Source organism: Lynx canadensis, chromosome F1 (assembly GCF_007474595.2).
Source record: "Lynx canadensis isolate LIC74 chromosome F1, mLynCan4.pri.v2, whole genome shotgun sequence".
In the NCBI taxonomy this organism is placed as follows: domain Eukaryota; kingdom Metazoa; phylum Chordata; class Mammalia; order Carnivora; family Felidae; genus Lynx; species Lynx canadensis.
In genome coordinates, this window is record NC_044319.2 from 18,960,310 (window position 1) to 18,980,454 (window position 20,145).

The following is a 20,145-nucleotide window of genomic DNA, read 5'->3' on the forward strand; positions in this document are numbered from 1 at the left end:
GGAGCTTGGATTTTAGTGTGTGTTGTGGTGTGCGACAGGGGGGCGGGGCAGTTTGAGGACAGTACACAACATAAGCAGTCAAAGCACTTTTCCTCAGATAGAGGTATATGTTATGCCAGGGGGTCAGGGGAGTAAGGTCAGAGAGCCTGTGCAGGTCTAAGCATGTCAGTGATTTATGGAACGGGGTAGAGTTGGGATTTTAAACTAAGTGCAAAGAGGACCTTTGGAGGGTTTTAAGCAGAGAAGACATGATTTGAATTCCTTTTCTGAAAGACCACTCTGTCAGTTGTGTGGAGAAGGAATTAAGGAGGAGGAGAAGAATGGAAGCAGGGGCACCTGCGAGGAGACCACTGGTTGTGACAGGTGAGATGTGGTGGACAGATCTGGGGAAAGTTCGGGCAGCAGAGGTGCTGCTAGACAAGAAGGAACAGATGAGAGAACGGCGGGAGGGTGGCTCCCACCTCCAAGGAACGCTTGAACCAGGAATTCGGGTTTTAAGTGGGAGGTTGGAGATAAAGGTCTCTGAAGGCCCCTTCAACCCTGAAGTTGTGTAATGTTGTGGTAAATTTCAGGTGTGGCCACTCTAGATCCTCCATTTAATCTTTCTGCTAATGCAGGAGCACTTGGCGAGCACCGGCATTGATGTGGGGACGAGAGAGGGCACGGCGTCTCTGAAGGCAGAGACGTCCTACTGCTTTCCTCACTCCTGTACTTCCAGTGCCTGTGACCGTGCCTGGCGAATAACTAGTCTTCGGTGAGCGAACGAATAAAAAGATGAGAAGTGTATACATTGTTTACACCTGTAGTTGGCATTCAAACTAATTCATTCCTGGGGCGCCTGGGGGGCTCAGTCGGTTGGGCGTCCGACTTCGGCTCAGGTCATGATCTCGCGGTCCATGAGTTCGAGCCCCGCATCGGGCTCTGGGCTGACAGCTCAGAGCCTGGAGCCTGTTTCCGATTCTGTGTCTCCTTCTCTCTCTGACCCTCCCCCATTCATGCTCTGTCTCTCTCTGTCTCAAAAATAAATAAATGTTAAAAAAAAATTTAAAAAAAAACTAATTCATTCCTATTCAATCCACCTTGCTCTTACTGCGATGTAAGAGTTGTACTTGGCATCAACATAAAGAATAAATAGCTGCTTACTTACGTGTGTAGGTTTTCGAAGAATAGCAGTTGAGGTGGGTCAGAATGCTCTCCCCTCTCAAACTCATGGGTCTTGAACTTGTCTTTTCTTGTACACATATGCCACGTCTTCCAAATGAAGAAATGCTATAAAAACAGAAACAAATAACAAGCTGACATTCAGCAAAACCACTTGAAAGTGTTTGTGCTTGAAGGACATGTGTGCTATATGGACATAGGGAAGGTTTTCGCCAAATTGTATTGTTAGCCATACAGCCCAGCTCTGAGCAGGCCCTCAGTAAATGTCAGTGGATTCCCAAAGTCTAAGTTCATTGAGGGCGAGAACATGAATCAAGTGTGGTTCTTCAGTCTACCTGGAAGAGATTCAGCTCCGCTTAGGAAGTCCCCTGTTCTTATGATTCTCATTGGAATTAGACTATCACATCAAAATCTCCACATACCTGCCTTCAAATCATTCTAGATAAATTGCTTCCTGGCTTTTTGTTTTTGTCTTCATTCAATGTATAACTACCTGGTAGGTTCTAAAGACCCAACAGTGACCCCTCTAGGGGTTTTCTCTGCCTGCTCTTCCCTTTCTCTCCTATCACTCTTTGGACTGTTTCCTTTGTTTTACCTAATTCACAGAGTTGATTGTCCCTCTTGTATCATGAAGCAGAGGGAAAAACAATGATGAGGACCCAACACTAACCGGAACCTGCAACAAACAGAAGTTGTTGCCAAGGCAACCCAACCAGAGATTCCTGCATCCAGCCATCACAGGGTTGGGGGGAGTTTGGGATGAGATCACTTGAGGGGCAGGGGGACCTTTCAGGAAAAAAGCTGACCTGATAAAGGAACCAAGCAGTTGTCATTCCAAGTGATGTCTTTTTCCTTTTCCCTTTCTCAATAAAGAGAAGAACTTGCAAAAGCCTTGAAAGATAAGCAGGCTGAGTAAACTAGGTGGGATTTCAAAGGCTCCTGTTCAATTAATCTGACTGCAGCTAGATCAGAACAGTTGTGCTCCTGGGTACAAGCAGAGGGGAGACATTAGGGCAAGGAAACAGAAGGAAAGGGGACAAGGCATTAAACACACTTCTGAACCACTGTGTACGCTATAATAGGAGTGATCGCCTTTATTTATACAATGCCTTTTGTCCAGGATCCTGCGAGCACAGCACAGACATTACCTCCCTGGGCTTCCAAACACCTCTGTGAGCTGAGGATCAAGGACAGGGATTATTTTACAGATGGGAAAACTGGCACTCAAAAACCGCATATGTGCCAAGACCCCTTCACAAGATAGCGGCACAGCCAGAAACAGGATGCAGGTAAAAATAACGACAATCATTTTTTTAATTGCTTCTTAACATCGTCCCTGCTGGATCGAGATCTATTTCACAAAACTGACTTTAAAGGGCCAAAGTCTCTTCCCTCCTATCCTGGTGAGGCTGCATGCTCAGAATGTAGTTGTTTAAGCCCCTGACACATGGACTGAAGGGGGTCCCCGATGGGCTTGTGGACTACAGTGTCATTAAAATGCTCCTGGACAGCGGTGCAACCGCACACCTTGTTCTCTGCCCTTTTAGGGGATTCTTTTGGCACCTTTCTGCCCTGTGCATTCTCAAACTGGGAATCTTCATCAATCAAATGTTATTGATTGCCTACCAGGTCAGCCTGGTGCTATGAATGAATAGCAAATGTTACCTATAGTACTTACCTGCAAAAACGATCGTGTATACCACAGAGCCTTCTACAGAAGATGGAAGGGAAACACAGAGGAAACCAGGAATAAAGGAACAGAAAATGAACTGTTAAGATACCACAGACCAAATGGTGGTAGCAGGTGTGGCACGATTCTGAGAAAAAGCATAGTATGGTGACCTGAAGTCAGAGGAGGCTTGACCAAGGAAGGCCTCTTGAGCCACTTGCTAGAGATTTGGTCTGTGAGTGGAAGGAGGTGGTGCCTCTGTGAAACAGACCTCCACACACACCCTCTACACGTGCTCCACAGATAAGGACCTAGCATGCTATATTGTGAATATTTTTTGATTTACCCTGGCAACCTAACTCCTTCCTTGGACTGGGTCCTCCTGAGCAGAGACCGTGCTCTATTCTTCTCTGTATCCCAGTGCTTAGCTCTGTGCCTGGCACATAGTAGGCATCAGTAAACCTATGATAAGTGAGTAGATGGGTGAATCAGTGAATCAAAAATGTCCTGATGACAATAGCAACAACAATGATATCTAATGCTAGTTTCCATGCGGCAAGAATTCACAGCTAATGTTAAATAAATAAATGATAATTCTAAGTTCCCACAGAGTACAGTAGGCTGTGATTTGGGAGGCGGTTGGATCTTGGCTCAGCCACTTACTATCCTTATGGCCTTAGGACAAGGCTCCAGATCTCTGTTTCTTCACTTATAAAATATGAATGAAATAATTATATTTACCTCACTGGTTGTGGTAAGGTTGAAATTAAATAATGCATGCAAAAATGCTTCGTAAAGTGTAAATCAGCATACGAGTCCCAGTCATTATTGCCATCAATAGCGTAATTTAGCATACCATTAATTTATGTCACCCATTACATACATTTCCCACCGAAGTACTATTGTAAATCATAGGCCTTTTAAGGCTGAAATGTCCTAATCTGAAGATAAATAAGGCAAAGTTGACATAAAATAATTTCTCCCAAGGTCCAACAGGCAGGACTAGAGCTAGTCTAGTCTAGCAGACTCCTGACCTGTGCTCCCTCCACAAAGCAGCTCTGAGAAGCCCCCCTGAGCAGATTAGTCTCATAAAGATGGAAACTAAGTGGCTGCCTTTCTCCCTTCTTTGTTCTCATCATTCAGTGTCACCACATCAAAACAGAACTGGACACATTCCTGCAGTCACTTCTCGTCTCTACCCTCACTCAAGGCCAGATGCTACATCTCCTTCCTGAAGCTGTGGCAACGCGTGGCCAGCCTCCCAGCTCCAGTCCTACTCCCCACCTCCCATCTGGGCCCTGATGTTAAGTCATCTTTCTCAAGCACCATGTGAACCCATCTCAGACACTTCAAAAGCCTCCGGTTGCTTCTTTTCCTAAAAGCCCCCTTCATGAGGTTTGAACCTCTTAACACAGCCCTTCCCACTCTCACAGAGCCTCTTGGTTGGAGGCTGGGATGACTTCCGTTATCACTATCTACCAAGCCCCCACTAGATCCTCAGTACAAATTTATTAAACTAGAAGAATCATAACAAACCCTATGACATAACCACCCTCCCAGATTCCCCTCTCAGTTGTGACACACAAGCTCACAAATCCCTAGCCAAGCCTTCCTTCCATGCACAGATTCCATGGAACAGATTCCATGACACTTGAGAGAAGCAGCACCTCCAGGAGGGTGCTCATTCATGATATTAACCTTCTTCTCCCTTCTTGTCCATCAGCAGCTGTCCCTTGTTCACGGTCCCCACCCACTTTTCCTTAGCCAGTCAGCAGGAATCCCCTCACCTACCAACCCCACACACATACTCCCACTACCCCTTTGTACTTTGCACAATATACTTGCCATTATCCCCACACAACCACCCGCTCTGGTCTCCTTCAGCAAACCAGGCTCTTTTCCCATTTAGAACTGTGCCCAGGAGGAGGGGCCCTGCCAGACACCCTCACCGTATCTTCTTCCACGTGGTCTCTTTCAAAATGGGATTCTCTTCAGCAGCAGCCAATTAGTACAGAATGTCTGTTGTAGACAGCTCTTAGCATTAAGTGCCAAGAAAGCTACATGGTGTGTGTTTTAGTCTCTGCCTTTGGGGACCTTATGATATAGTTGGTGATACAAGAAATATGCAGAAAATAGTTACGTGGCTTCCAAGGTCCTTACATCTGCAGGCATTTCTCTCCCCACCTTCCATGTGATTTATTTATTCGGCTTGAGCCAGCTGCCGACTGGTTATTTTCATGTCTGTGTCCTTTTTGCACTGTGCTTGTTTATGAAGGTTTCTCTGAGTGTGTCACTTATGCTCAGAGGTATTTCTGTACATATTTTTTTTATGTATGCCCAAGCCCTCCCAGAACATAAGCTGGAGGGAGGGTTGTGGTAATTAGGTCCTTTCTATCACACCACAGACTGCTACATGCAGTGGCTTTCAGGAAATACTAGTGACGGAGGCTGGCTGAAAGAGGTCATCTGGCTCAGTTGTTACTGTCACACACACACACACACACACACACACACACACACATTTGGAAGTAGACTCAGTTAGAATCACAGTGCTACCTCTTCCAGAGGAATGTTAATCAACCCACATCACCTTCCTAGTGATCAAGGGACTCTCTAACTTAACATGACACCAGATGAGAAGTGACTAAATATGCAACCAGATGCCCAGGGTCACAAAAATTGCCAGATCACTCATACTGCACTGGCAACACAATTTTACCAAGTACCTCAGGGAATCACTTTCTCCATCCCCTTCTAAATTCAAAATATGCTGTTTCTTCTATGCTTTCCTCATGTAACATATGCTACCTCTTCCTGTTGATTCATTCATTCATTTGCAAATACTTGTTGAGCATCTCTCTATGCTGGTAATAAAACAGTGTGCCAATCAGTCTCTGCTCTTAAAGAGCTTACTGTCTAGTGACAAAACAAGCAGAAATGTAGGAAATCACAGAGTGATAAAGGTCAGAGAAGGCTTTGGTGAATGTCGATAAGAGAATTACCTAACTCAGAAAAGGCAGATTTCCTCAAGAAAGTAACCTGGAAGTTTGACCTATGGATGAGTAGGTCTCAGGCAAGATGTAGGAGGAAGGAGGGAAGTGTCTACAGATGTGAGCACCTTGTAAGCCACATAACTATTTTAGGCGTATTTCTTTGTATCACCAACTAAATCATAAGGCCCCTGAATACGGATTAAAACTTATATACCATGTCACTCTCTTGGCATCTAAAACTAAGACCTGTCTATAGCAGTCATTCAATACCTACTGGCTGTTGCTTTAGAAAACCCTATTTTGATGTATTGGAGCTCTCCAATTCTGAGGAAAAGCACTAGCCCTCAAGTGAGGTATCTCACCAGCCCACGTGGCTTAGTTGACAAAAAGGTGGTTGTAACATGCATCTGATGGGGAGTACTGTCATCCTTTCTTCCTCAGAGAGTTTAGAAAAAATGAGACTCCCCCACACCCCAGTCTTCTTCTGTCATGAGGTAGTGAGAGCTGGGAAGTCTAGAAATATTGGCAAGTAAGAGGAGCCATGGTTGAAGATTTTCTGGAGAGCCTCTGTTGTCCGGTCACTTAGAAACCTTGTTCAGAATCACCCCTGCTATGGACTTCTTGTTCTCATGATGCGGGAAACAAGGTAGGGTGGGGTGTTCACATTCAGGTAGGCACCTCCTCTGTGATCACCCCCGATGCGGGCAAACAGCCCAGTGAGGAGTAAAGAGATGTCAGGAAGGTATCAGAATCCCACCCTTTTTCTCCCCACTCAGCCCTACCTGGCTCTTTACCAAGTCGGACCGGAAGCACTGCCCGGGAGACAAGACTCCCAACCACCCAGGGCAAAGCATTCAGATGATTTACTCACATGCCGATGACACAAACCTTGGAGAACATAGATTTTAAAACGCATGACTTTTCTGAAAATGCCTGGATAGTGTGAGCTGCAAATAACTAATACTCAGCAAGTAAAACATGCTATCTGAACAGTAGGATTTTGGCTCTTAGGAGATTCTACCCATAAGTCTCCCAAGGCAAGATTCTTTGCAAAGTCATCTTCAGCTAAACTAGGAAATCTATTGAGAGAAATGGGAAAGATATCTATCTATCTATCTATCTATCTAGAGAGAGAGAGAGAGAGAGACTGACTGACTCCTGGCAAGAGGCAGGAGTAGGACAGCTTTCTTGTCTCCCTTTCAGGAAATGTGGGCTCTTGATACTGTGCTTACCATGGGGCTGGTATGTCACAGAGTCATTACAGAACATGGCAAACCATGAGATGAGAATTAAAACAAAAACCAAACCAAAACAAAAAAGGACAATGAAAAAAAAAGGGAGAAAAGAGAGCAAAGGGCATTTAGAAAACAGATAAAATACAGACTAGAAAATAAAAGACCAGAAACTTTAAAATGAGTTAGAGACAAGTGAAAGCAGTAAGACAAAGGAAAGAGTTGAACGTTAGGCTAAAGATTTCGCATGATTAAGAGTTGAAAAATAAGGCCGGGCAAACCGGTGAGAAAACAAAGGGAAGCTCAGAGCTATCAAGGTGAGAGATTAAAATGTGGAAGTTAAAAGATGCAAGGTTATGATAAAACTAAAATCCAAAGATAAGTTTAGAGCTGGGGGAAGTGGGGCTAGGAATAGAAAGAACAAGGGTAGGGGGTGGGGAGGAGAGGGCAGAGACAGAGAGAGAGCAGAGAAGAAAGGCGGGCACTGGGGGAGGAAGATAAGAGGGGAGGCCCTCAGCTTCTGCTGCACAGTGGAGACAATGTGTCCAGGCTTTCTCCCTTGGCCTCTTTTCCCAGAGGAAAAGCTCTGCTTGGGCCTCCTTCCCCAACTCCTTGTGGCCATCAGCCCTGCGTAAGGGCAGAGACTGAGAGTCAGAAATCTGGTGGTCAGGCCCCCACGCTGACTACTTCTATCAACCCCCTAACCCTTCTGGCGTTCACCACCATGTCTGAAGTAGAAAAGTTATCAGTAGCTAAATTGTACCCAGCCCATCAAAGACAGCCCCGGGCCAAGGAGATGCTGTGGGGTAGAGGCACTGGGATCTCCCTAGGTCCTGTCTCCTAGAGTCCCAGCTCTTTGCTCCCCTTTTGTTCTTGCTCCTCTTACCTCCACAGACCGATTTGGTTTGTCTCATTATCCCTCAGTGCCCTCCCTCCATTTGACCTTGTTTTTGGATCATTAAATGAACCCAACGTCTTTCTGGTTCTCTAGGGCGACTCCGGACTTCCCAGCGTGGATCTTAATTCTGCATAATGCTGGGCACGGCAGCTCTGTTTCTTCTGATGGTAACAAACTCGGATTCTAATTCCAACCAGCTGTCTTAGAGCATTGGCCACAAGGGAGATCAGGAGAATATGTGTGTTTGGTTCTACATAAACCCATCCTGACTGCTAGAAAAACAGAGCATGCTGTTCCTATGTGAGGGGGCAGCCCAATTCATTTTCTAAAATCAAGACACTTTGGGGGAAAGCAAATCTCATATTTCTCTTGTTCTTTGCCCTCAACTAATTCTTTGAAGTGTAAAGACAGCACCATGGGAGGAATATATCCTGGTGTTACTACCACAGAGAAATCCTGGGAAGTGAGAGGTTTTTGTTAGCATTGAGATGATGTCCATTCAAAGCTGTCATACCTGACATTGCTTCCTGTCTCTTCACCTTAATAATGAGTTCCCAGGTATCAAGTGAAGGCTCCCTGAGTAGTGCAACAGGAGAAGCATACATCTGCGGTGCTGCAAGTGACAACAGGGACTGATTTTCATGCTGCTTAAAGCACAAGATATGCCACTCTTACAGCACAGCAGCTCACAAAATCTCCACATGGTGATGATGCTAGAGAAGCATATCCACTCTGAAGTATCAGATCTTCCTCTTGATCAACTAAACCTGCAGACAGAGCAACTAATTGGGTCCCACGTGCTGGATGCAGAGGGACCTTAAAACTTTTTTTTTTCCCCAGAGTGACTTGAGGGTGGAGAACACAGTACAATTTAATGTAGACAACTGTGAAGTGTTGTCTTAGGGCAGGGAATCCATGGAGTGAGCCCAGTGTGCATGTTAAGTGAAACCAAAGAGCTCCAGAGTGGGTCAGGCAAGCCCTGCGAATGACTTGGCTTGGCTAGCTAGGATACCATAGCATCCTCTTGATAATGTGACCTCCTCTGAAGATCTAGGTCAAGGTAAGGGGAGGGAATATCTTTTGTTGGTTAATCCCAGTGCTATTCATTTCCCCTGCGGCTGGATTAGTGTCCTTTCAAAGAAAGAGCTAGGAAAACAGTAATCAGTGTGTCAGGTTATCAATTGAGGGCTCACAGCTTACCATTCAACCGAAAAAGCAGAGGAGGACTTAGGTAGGAATGTAGTCCTCTTCTAAAATCCCCAGACTTTCCTTTATCCACAAGCACGTTCCCCCCAAAACTTTCAGAACAGCACGCACACACCTCAGACATTTAGAAGGCTTACACCGTTGCCTGATGTGGATGTTCTTTGAGATACAGCTCTATAAAAGTCTATAATGATAAGTAATGAGTCCCATTATTCATTTGGGTTTGGCACACATGAAGCTGACACATGTCAGGTGTTTAACCACTCCTCCCTTCTCCTTTCAGGATTTTCTCCAGGTAGAATTTAGAGCGATGTTCAGCCTTCTTGGTGACTGAGGAATCCAACTCTGTTCTGTCTCGTTTTATTGGAAGCAGTGCTGGGATGCCTGGGTAGCTCAGTCGGTTGAGCGTCTGACTTCAGCTCAGGTCATGATCTCGCAGTTCACGAGTACAGGCCCTGAGTCAGGCTCTGTGCTGACAGCTCAGAGCCTGGAGCCTGATTGGGATTCTGTCTCCCCCTCTGCTCACACTCTGTCTCTCAAAAATAAATTTAAAAAAAAATTAAAAAATTAAAAAAAAAAAAAAGCAGTGTAGAGCTCAAAATGATTCACCTCCCATCCTCTCAAATCTCAGCTTGGTCACATCCCTAGATTCTGTTGACAAAACTTCCCCGAAACTCCTTTTTTGTGGATACGAGAATAGTCAATGACTCTTCAGCATCTGTGTTTTCAGGATTTTGTGAACATGCGCTCAACCTTTTGCATCTTCTTGTGTTATGAATTACTTGATGCATTTTGACTCACACTCCTTCTGAAACAGCACCTGAATTCATTTTCTTCATGAATCTTCTCTCTGTTGGAAACACTAAAGGCTTTACCGTTCTCCTCATAGGCCCAAGTACATGTTCCTTCCATAGAAGGACTTTTCTACCAGCAGAAATAAATCTCCTAGTATCATCTTAGCACAAATATTTTATTTTATTTCATTTTATTTATATTTTTTAATGAAATTTATTGTCAAATTGGTTTCCATACAACACCCAGTGCTCATCTAAACAGGTACCCTCCTCAATGCCCATCACCCACTTTCCCCTTCCCCAACCCCCCATCAACCCTCCATTTGTTCTCAGTATTTAAAAGTCTCTATGATTGGCCTCCTTCCCTCTCTGTAACTTTTTCCCCCCCATCCCCTCCCCTCTGGTCTTCTGTTGAGTTTCTCAGAATCCACATATGAGTGAAAACATATGGTATCTGTCTTTCTCTGCCTGACTTATTTCACTTAGCACAATACCCTCCAGCTCCATCCATGTTGCTATAAATGGCCAGATTTCATTCTTTCTCATTGCCAGTAGTATTCCACTGCATATATAAACCACATCTTCTTTATCCATTCGTCAGTTGATGGGCATTTGGGCTCTTTCCATAATTTGGCTATTGTTGAGAGTGCTGCTATAAACATTGGGGTACAAGTGCCCCTATGCATCAGCATTCCTATATCCCTTGGGTAAATTCCTAGCAGTTAGCACAAATATTTTAATAACCCAGTTTCTTTTAATACCTACTGAACCAATGGCGATGAAGACAGAGGATCCTCAACCCACAAAGATAATTACGATTTGGGGAGAATCACTAAATATGATAAAATTGTAAAAACCAAAAACAAACAAAATCTGTGAAGATGGAGTAAAATGTTCAGACTGCATGAGCATTACCTCCAACTCTTCTTTTTAACTCTCAGTGTTCTTGGTAAGTCACGCTGACACTGAGTAATAGCAAGAAAAAGAGTTAGGTTGAATTGAGGATAGCAAGAAGTTCAGGATTCCACAGCGAGTGACAAGAGGAACAAGAGATGATCATTTTTAAGATACCACCCATTGGAATATATCAATGATGTATGTTATTTTTAAAAAATAAGAAAAGAGTCAAGCGACTCAATTTTCTTTTACTAGTAGGAATTCAGCTAGAGTAGCTGTGCAAGATGGGGACATTTATTTTATTTTCAGATGCACATATTATGAAAACAGTCCACATGAGAGCCATGAATGTTACCATAATTCTTAAAGGAGCCATCAGAGAGAATGGGCTCTGGAGCTGGATAACAGATACGTATGTCCTTCTAGCGGCGTCACTAAGGAACAACGTGATCAGGACTGAAGTTGTGCACGCAGATTGCCTACACAACCGTATGTAAACTGAATGTCTCAGTGCTCCAGTATTGCCTGCCTGCCTTAAATCACCATTTCCTAGGTGCCTACCCAAAAGGCTTATCCTCTCCTGCACATCTAATGGGCAATCAAGTAAATGTAATACATTTAGACCTCTAGAGCCGTAGAGTTGGAGAAGACTTTAGTAATAGCCTTGTAACCCAGTTCTTCCTCAGTAATACTGTCTTTCCCTCACATTATAAAGTTGGCATTTGCACATTTTAAGGGATATACAGAAGAGTATGGAAATGAAATAATAATCTATAAATTCAATTATCAGAGTTCGGGATTTCTTTTCTGAGGGGGAAGGATGCTATATATATATATATATATATATATATATATATATATGTATATATATATTTAAATATTTGTATATATCAGTGAACATATGTATGTGTGTATATATATATATATATATATACATATATATACACACACACACACACATTTCTATATACATATGCATACATGGACACATACACTTTTAAGCTTACAAAATTGAGATTCTAACTCGTTTTTAACAATATGTACATAATGTGAATTTTCCCATGTCAATAACTATCCCTCAAAAACCACAATTAATTGGGGTGCCTGGGTGGCTCAGTCAGTTGAGTGTCCGACTTCAGCTCAGGTCATGGTCTCTCATTTCATGACTTTGAGCCCTGCGTTGGGCTCTTTGCTAACAAACAGCTCAGAGCCTGGAGCCTGCTTCAGATTCTGTGTCTCCCTCTCTTTCTCCCCCTCCTCTGCTCATGCTTGCCTCTGTCTCTCAAAAATAAATAAATGTTAAAAAAAATTAATTTATTGACATGAAATTCATATAACATAAAATTAACCATCTAAAAGTGAACAATTCAATGGCCTTTAGTACATTCATGCTGTGTGACTACCACCCTATCTAGGTCCAACACATTTGTCACTTCTAGATAAAACCCCAGACCCATTAAGGAGGTTTCCCCCATTCTTCCCTTCCTCCAGTGCCTGGACACTACCAATCTATCTTCTGTCTCTATTAATTCACCTCTTCTGGATATTTCACGTGGACGTCGTACAATACATGACCTTTTGTGTCTGGCTTCCTTCCCTTAGCATAATGTTTTCAGGGCTCATCAATACTTCATTCTTCTTTATGGATCAAAAATACTCTACCGTATGTATATGCCACAACTGGTTTACCCCTTCACCCATTAATGGGCATTTGGGCTGCTTCTACCTTCTGGTTATTGTGAGTAGTGCTGCTGTAAACAAGTGTGCACGTGTACTTCTTTGACTACCTGTTTTTTGGTCCTTTTGGGACTACACCAAGGAGAGGAACTACAGAGTCATATGGTCATTCTACGTTTAACTTTTTAAGGAAGTACCAAATTGTTTTCTATAGCTTTTTGATCAGTTTACATCTCTACTAGCATCAATGCACGAGGGTTCCAATATCTCCACATTCTCACCAGCCTTTTTTTTTTTTCTGTGATAGCCATCCATTACAGTGGGTGTGGAGTGATACCTCATTATGGCAAAACCACAATTTTTAAATGGCATCTGTTTTTTCCATAATATATTAAGTAGTCCCTGCCCTGTTGGCATTCAGGTTGCTTTGAAACTGTCCCTATTATAAATAACTATGTGATGAAATCTTTATTTAAATCTTTAATTAAATCTCATTATTTCCTTAGTGAAAGTTCCTGGGGGCAGTCATCTGACTTTGCAGGTCAAGAAGCTGAGTTAACAGGAGCTGAGATCAGAACTTGTGTTTTCTATACCTCAGTCAGTGCTTTCCTGTGATTTTCTGATGAGGTTGGGTCAGTATTTTATATGGCAGATATATAGCAAATTAGGTGGAACTCAGCTAAAAGCAGCGAATTCTTCAGCGTTGGGTCTGATGCTCTGTGGAAATAACTCCAAAGTCACTGCTGGCACTATTTTCACTCATTCTATTTTGCCGTAAGTAGAAAAAGGGCTGTAAACACAGCAGAATTCTATGCGCTCACACACAGTGTTGTATACTGTGTACCATCAACAATTTTACATGCATTGCCTTCAACAAAGGCTACCATAACTCCATCAATTCTGTAACACGCTATAGACTCTCGGTGGAGTGGGTTCAACCCAATCACACCAAGTCAGCTGCCCTTCTGTGACATTGTTTTTCCACCTCCACGGCATTCCATGGGTGGCTGGAAGAATGATGTGTCGATCTGTGCTGTCATTGATAGACCTCTAGTTAAATGGCATTTTCAATGAGGTTCGAGCTGGAAAGAGAGTGAGATCCAATGATACATTCTGAAGTTTTTAGTGAGATCCCAGAAAGAAATATATCCAGCCACATACAGTGCATAAAACTACAGTCTGTTTCCCCTCTAATTGGTAATAAATGTAAATGTTTAGTTATGCCTGACTAGGGAGCTATGAACAACACATCTGTCTGACTGCTTTTTCAGTCTTCACAAGGACTGCAGCATTTATACCATCTGTAGCTTGTGGAAGAAGAAAGAGACAGAGAGAAAGTAAGACTGAAATTTAGAGAATGGATGTTCTTGGAAGTACACCGGGAATGGATTCATTCAACAAATATTTATTGAGCATCTATATGGCCTGGGCACCAGGCAAGAAAAAGAAGATGCTGTTGATTTGGAGGAGATAATAAGTATCTTCCCTTCCTAAATTCTAAATTAACTGATGGGATATTGTCAGGCAAATGGAGACATAAATGTCAAATTTGGCATTGAAAAAAACTTCCCAGTATCCAGTATTAGGTTGGGGTAGGAGTGGGTTTCCTAAGAATGCATTCCACAATGATATAAGCCCACCTGTCCAGATGCAGGTGGCATGGGAGGACTGCAGGCCTTGTCCACAAGGGCAGAGCATGGACTGTTTATCTCAAGTCCTGGCCAGAAGCAGAGCAGGCAGGCTGTCTGCAGTTCAGCAGGGTCCAGAGAAGAAGAGGAGGAGGCCAGTCTTCCTCTTACACTCAGTGAGATGAGTAAAGTGGCAACAGAGAGACACCAGGACACAAACACAAATACTCTGGCTCTTGGCCCTGCCTCTAGGTTAGGGTCACATGGGAGCTTTAGCAAAACTGAGACTCAGTCCCCAAATCCAGAAATTCTGATTCCTCTGGATTCAGTTTGAGCCCAGGCATGGATATTTTTAAAACTCCCTCATGTAGCTGTAAATGTGCATCCAAGGGTAGGGAATCACCTAATAGAAAGTGAGGGGAAAGGAGTCCCCATTCCACACAACTCAGCAGATACAATGAGGGGTATGGATGAGGGGGAGCTCCTAACTTCCAGGCTCTCTCATTCTCCTGGGATAGACTCATGAAAGCAAGCACAATGCTATTTGCTGAGTGCTGTGGGTCCTCAGACAGTGGAAAGACCAAAAACCTGGGGTTCCAGAGACCCCAGGACCATAGATGGCCCAGGTTCTGAAGATCACTGTGGCAAGCTGTGGAAGACACAACCAAGAGAGGGAGGCGGGTGACCACAAGGCCTTCATATGAAGTTACAATAGAGCAAGAGGGAGAATGATGGAAAAACGAAGCAAGATAGCAAGGGACACAGACTGCTCATTAATTAGCATCCTTCAGGGTTCAGACTTGGGATAACAAGCCTTCCTTCTCAGAGCAAGCTGTCCGTGGTCTGCCTTAGCCATATGTACGGACTCCACTGGGGGGCTGTGGGGCGGTGCTGAGGAACTCAAGAGTCTTAAGTTACACTGAGGATTAGAGGAGAGGATGCATTTCGAGTGCATAGTCTAGAGGCCAGCACAGGGCATGTCCTGATAAGATGTTCAGTGCTACTGTGCGGTTTGCTTCGAGAAGGCAGAACCTGCAGCAGCACAGGGCTTTCCTTGGCTTGTTTGCTTGAGCTCTGATGCACCTGTGTGGAGGGGGAGATCTTTTTTTTTTTTTAAATGACTTTTCATGGGCTAAAAGTTTTACAGAAATGCCAGATATTTCAGTCCATTTGGGGGGTTCAAATATCATTAATGGCAAGAAAAGACAGAAAGAAAGAAAGAAAGAAAGAAAGAAAGAAAGAAAGAAAGAAAGAAAGAAAGAAAAGAAAGAAAAAGAAAAGAAAAGAAAAGAAAAGAAAGAAAGAAAGAAAGAAAGAAAGAAAGAAAGAAAAGAAAGAAAAGAAAAGAAAAGAAAAGAAAGAAAGAAAGAAAGAAAGAAAGAAAGAAAGAAAGAAAGAAAGAAAGAAGTTGTGCAATCCCAAACATTAGATCTTAATGAGTTTTACTGAGAACTAGGTCAAACAAGGATTCAGTACCAAACAAGTATTTTTTTCAATTCATTTGATGCTAGTAGCTAACCTGTAAGGTACATCTTTAAAAAAATTTTTAATGTTTATTTATTCTTTGAAAGAGAGACAGAGCACTAGTGAGGGAGGGACCGAGAGGGAGACACAGAATCTGAAGCAGGCTCCAGGCTCTGAGCTGTCAGAACAGAGCCTGACACGGGGCTCGAACTCAGGAACTGCGAGATCATAACCTGAGCCAAAGTTGGATACTTAACCGACTGAACCACCCAGACGCCCCTGTAAGGTACATTTTACAATCCCATTTTACAGACAAGAAACTGAGTTTAGGAGAAGTTAAATAATATTTCTAATGTCAGCTTTTAAGTGACAAAAGAAGGATGAAATATCAAGGCTTTAGGTTCATATCTGTCTCTGTGTCAATTATATTACAGGAACATAACAGTGCTTATTACTATCAGAGACAAGAGGATAGGAAAGCTATGATTCTTAAATCTTCCCGAAGCACTCCCTATAAGTCACCTTTGCGGCATACAGAGAAAGGATTTTACTAGTTTGAGAATTCCTGCTTTGCTCTATCATCCAGAGTCATCGCTCTTTCCCCTCTACAACACTGCAAAAATTCCTTGTGTGAAGGCAAGAGCAAATTAATATTCACACTTCCTACAAATTTATTTTTCAAGGGGTCTCTAGGAGACCCTGCAGACTGTGGAAAGATGAGAACTTTCTGAACTCAGAGTCACTTTCTCCCCCAAGTAACTGCTTGCCACGACCCTTACATGAGTGTCTTCACCGCTTGTTTTATGGGCCTGCAGACCATCCACGGGAAATACTGTGCAGAATATTGGCTGTAAACTCCTTAAATTTTCACTTGCAACTTGCGTTTGATGGATGGCCTGTGACCAAGTGAATGAATGAATGTTGGGGAAGACTGATATTGTGGAATTCAAAAGGTAGCAGAGATGCTGTGCTTTACCTAGCGAGCAGTTTTAAGAGGATCACAGCCTTCAAGGGCTGAGCATGTGAGGGTCCGACTCAATGGCTGTGGAGTCTGACAGGACGGTGGGAGGCTGAGAGGGAAACAGAGGTGTCCTCGTCTCTCCCAGGGTCTGGTAACAAAGCCCTTCGCTAGGGCTGTAAGTGCTTGATGTCGTTACTCATCTTAATTTCAAATTCGTTCTTTACTCGAATCAGTCACACCTCGTGTGTCAGCAGCGCCACACAATACCACTGGTCTCCAGGCCTTCCCGGAGGTCATATCTTGGCAGCACTTCCCGCTGACTTGCAATTATCTTCACCTGCCTTTTAAAAAGGCACTTGACAAGGAAATTCATCGTAAGGAGGAAGAAACGGTCACTCCGCATTCGCATTCTCGTAGTCTGTATTCTCGCGAGACGATCGCAAACCAAAGTGGTGCCTCGAAGGAGCTTCGTTCAGCATAGCGGCCTCAGTGCAATTCCATGCACATTTATGGAGCTCATTCTCTGCGTGGGACACTGTGATAGAGACTCTCTGAGCCTCAAGGATAAATGAGTCCTAGGCCTCATCTTTCAGGTGGAAACACTGTAGTGGGGACTAAGATATGTACGTAAGTAACAAGGCTTCCTGGAGTCTCTGTTGTTTAATAGCTACCTACAGTTAGATCACATGAAATTTCATTGCACTGACCGTGAACACCTATGTTACCATCCATCTTATTTAATATAGGTTTAGCCACAGATAAAAAAGTAAAAGGTCACACATATCATTGCAGCACTAACCACTCTGCTGTAGCATGTCATGTCATATTAGAAGTATTTTTGAATACAAGGTTTGAAACATCAGGGGCTATGAATGATGGAGAACTACGAACACACTCCTTTGTAACGTAAGGGTACTCCAATGGTGTTTTAGGTCTAAGAGTTTCCTATCGAGAACTCTTAAAGTTTCAGCCTCTCAGAGGGACTTTTGGATCAGCACACGTTTGTGGAATGCCTACTCTGTGCTGGCCATTAAGCTGGGTCCTAGGGAACAGGTACCGAGATAATTAAGAGACATTTCCTGCCTTTAAGGAGCCATCAGCCTGTGAGGTGTACAAAAACAGATAATTTCAATACCTGACGTTGGGGGCTTAGGCAGAGAATCACACGGCACACGGTACCGGCAGTCGACCCAGGACATGGATAGCCCAGCAGAGGGTTTGAAAGGCTTCTGGAAGAAATAACTGCTCTTCTAGGTCTTGAAGGTTAGTATTAGGCGAAGAAAAATGTGAAGGGCAGTTCAGGTAGAGGGAAAAGAAAAGGCACGGAGAACAGAAGTGTGTGGTGTTGGGGGAAATCCTTAGTTTTTCAGAGTTAAGCACAATTCAGAAGACGGTGGATGTTGTTGGACAGGCAGATAGGTCAGGACTAAGAAGGCCTTGGGCACCACGTTAGGTGGTTTAGGCCTCATCATAAAAAGGTGCCCTGAAAGCCACCAGGACTTCCAGGGGTGTCGGGAATGGGGTTACATGGAGCAAGGCAGAGGTGGGAAAGTGGGGAGCCTGGTTCAGGAGGCCACAACCAAGAGGTCGTGAAGGCCTGTGATAGGGCTGTGGAAATAAAGAGGAAGGGAAGGGTAAAATTTCAGAGTTGGAAATTGATTGGATGTGAATACTGAAGAAGAAAGAATTTAAAATGACTGAATTTTGGAGCTTGGATGCCTACATGCATGTTGGTATCACAGGCACTGGAAATAACAGATAAAAGGTTAGGAGCAGGGGAAGAAAAGTCCAGTTTGTGATATGTGTTGAATTTAAGGTGCCTATGGGACGAGTGGGGGAGATGTCAGATGAGATAGTGAATGCATAAGTCTGAAGTCCAGAGGAGGGGCTAGGGCTGGAAATACAAGCAGAGACTGTCTTCTGCTTCTCCTTAGATCAGAGCTTGGGAAGTAGTCAGCAAGGAAGTCAATAGCACATGTTTAAGGCTGAGCGCTTGGGGTTCCTAGGGGAGAGCTGTTTGCTATGGGAAAGAGGAATAAAGAAAATCTTTTAAGATTGTCTATGCCTTAAATTCTGCATTACAGAAAAATACTTTAGACCAAGAGAGGAGTTGGCTGTTAATCCCAGCCTGAAAGCATTTTTTTTTTTTTTTGCTACCTATTTTTGGTGTCACTCAGTTTATTTTTAGTCACCACTGGAATTAACTCTGGAGAATCTTCTCTTGGAGTTTATCCAGGAGAAGGTGACCTGGATAGTGAAGTATCTGGAAATCCTTTCATATGAGAATTGATTTAAATATCCAGGAGAAACACACAGACCTCCCCCCACCCCATAGCCCCACCCCTCCGCCAAACACACACACACACACACACACACACACACACACACACACACACACACACACACACAGCTGCATGACGATAAAGACTTCCTCCAAGTATTTGAAGGGCCATTAAATAGAAGAACACAGGCTTATGAAACACATCTCCAACAAATCAATGAGTGGAAGTTATATGCAGGTAGAGTGCACATTTACTCAGTAAATAAGTATTAAAGACCCATGTTTAGTAGGCAGCATTCTAGGTACAGATACAGGGATCGAATGAGGGACAAAATGAAATCCCTATTCTCCTGAAGCTCACATTCTAATAATGGGGAGACAGATAATCAACAAGATAAATGACTTCAGATAATGATTAGTACCCCGGGGAAAGGAGTGCAGTGAAAAAAGGTAGCGCATGATCAAGAGGAAGGGCACATGGTGGGGGAGGAGCTCACTGGATTGGGTGTTGGGAAAGACCTTCCAAGGAGGTGATATTTTCAAATCACAAAGATGATAAGCAACCAGTCTTAGGAAGAGCCTTCTGAGAAGGGTGAAAATCAAGTGCAAAAGCCGTAACTCAGGATTGAGCATGGGCTATTGAGGACAAGAAAGCAGGCCAGTGTGGCTGAAGGATGAATGGGGTATCAGATGAAGTCAGAGAGGTGACCAGAGGAAGCTCATTCAAAGCCTCTTCAGATTTTATTCCAAGTGTGATGGGAGACTTTTGTGTACGTTTTGGATAGGATTTGTTCAGGCGTAAACTTATATAAATTATTCTTTAAAAGATCCCCCTGTCTGTTGGGCAGAGGATGGAATATAGGGGGGTTAATCCTGTAGTAGAAGTTCAGGTGCCACAGAATGGCAGCTTGGAGCTGTATGGCAATGCTGTAGATAGGGAGAAATGGATGGATTCCAGAAACATTTTATAAATAGAAATGGCAGGAGCTACTGATGAAGTGGATGTTGAGTAGGGAAGCAGAGAGGAAAAGGGAGCATTAAAAATGACGCTTGGGTTTTTGACTTAACTCTTCAGTTGGCTGGTGCTGTCATTTATCAAGTTGGGGAAAGACTGGGAGGAGCAGTTTGTGGGCAATAGAGGGGATCATGAGTCGTGTTTTGGATATATTATGTTGACATTCCAACTTGACTCGCGAGTGGATAAACCATACAGGGATAACTAAATGAGCCTGGAGCTCAGGAAAGAGGTCATGGCTGGAGAAACAAAGATCTGGAATCATTAAC

The 20,145-nt window shown here is 43.5% G+C and overlaps 1 long non-coding RNA gene across 2 annotated transcripts in view; it reads right to left on the minus strand.

Moving 5' to 3' along the window:
* The window catches only part of LOC115505042, a 340,353-nt gene that overhangs the window by 64,175 nt on the left and 256,033 nt on the right, over window positions 1-20,145 (minus strand). For both annotated transcript variants that reach the window (XR_003965901.1, XR_003965900.1), the window contains exon 6: window positions 1,148-1,269. This is a non-coding gene — a long non-coding RNA (uncharacterized LOC115505042). The remainder of the gene's footprint in view (window positions 1-1,147; window positions 1,270-20,145) is intronic.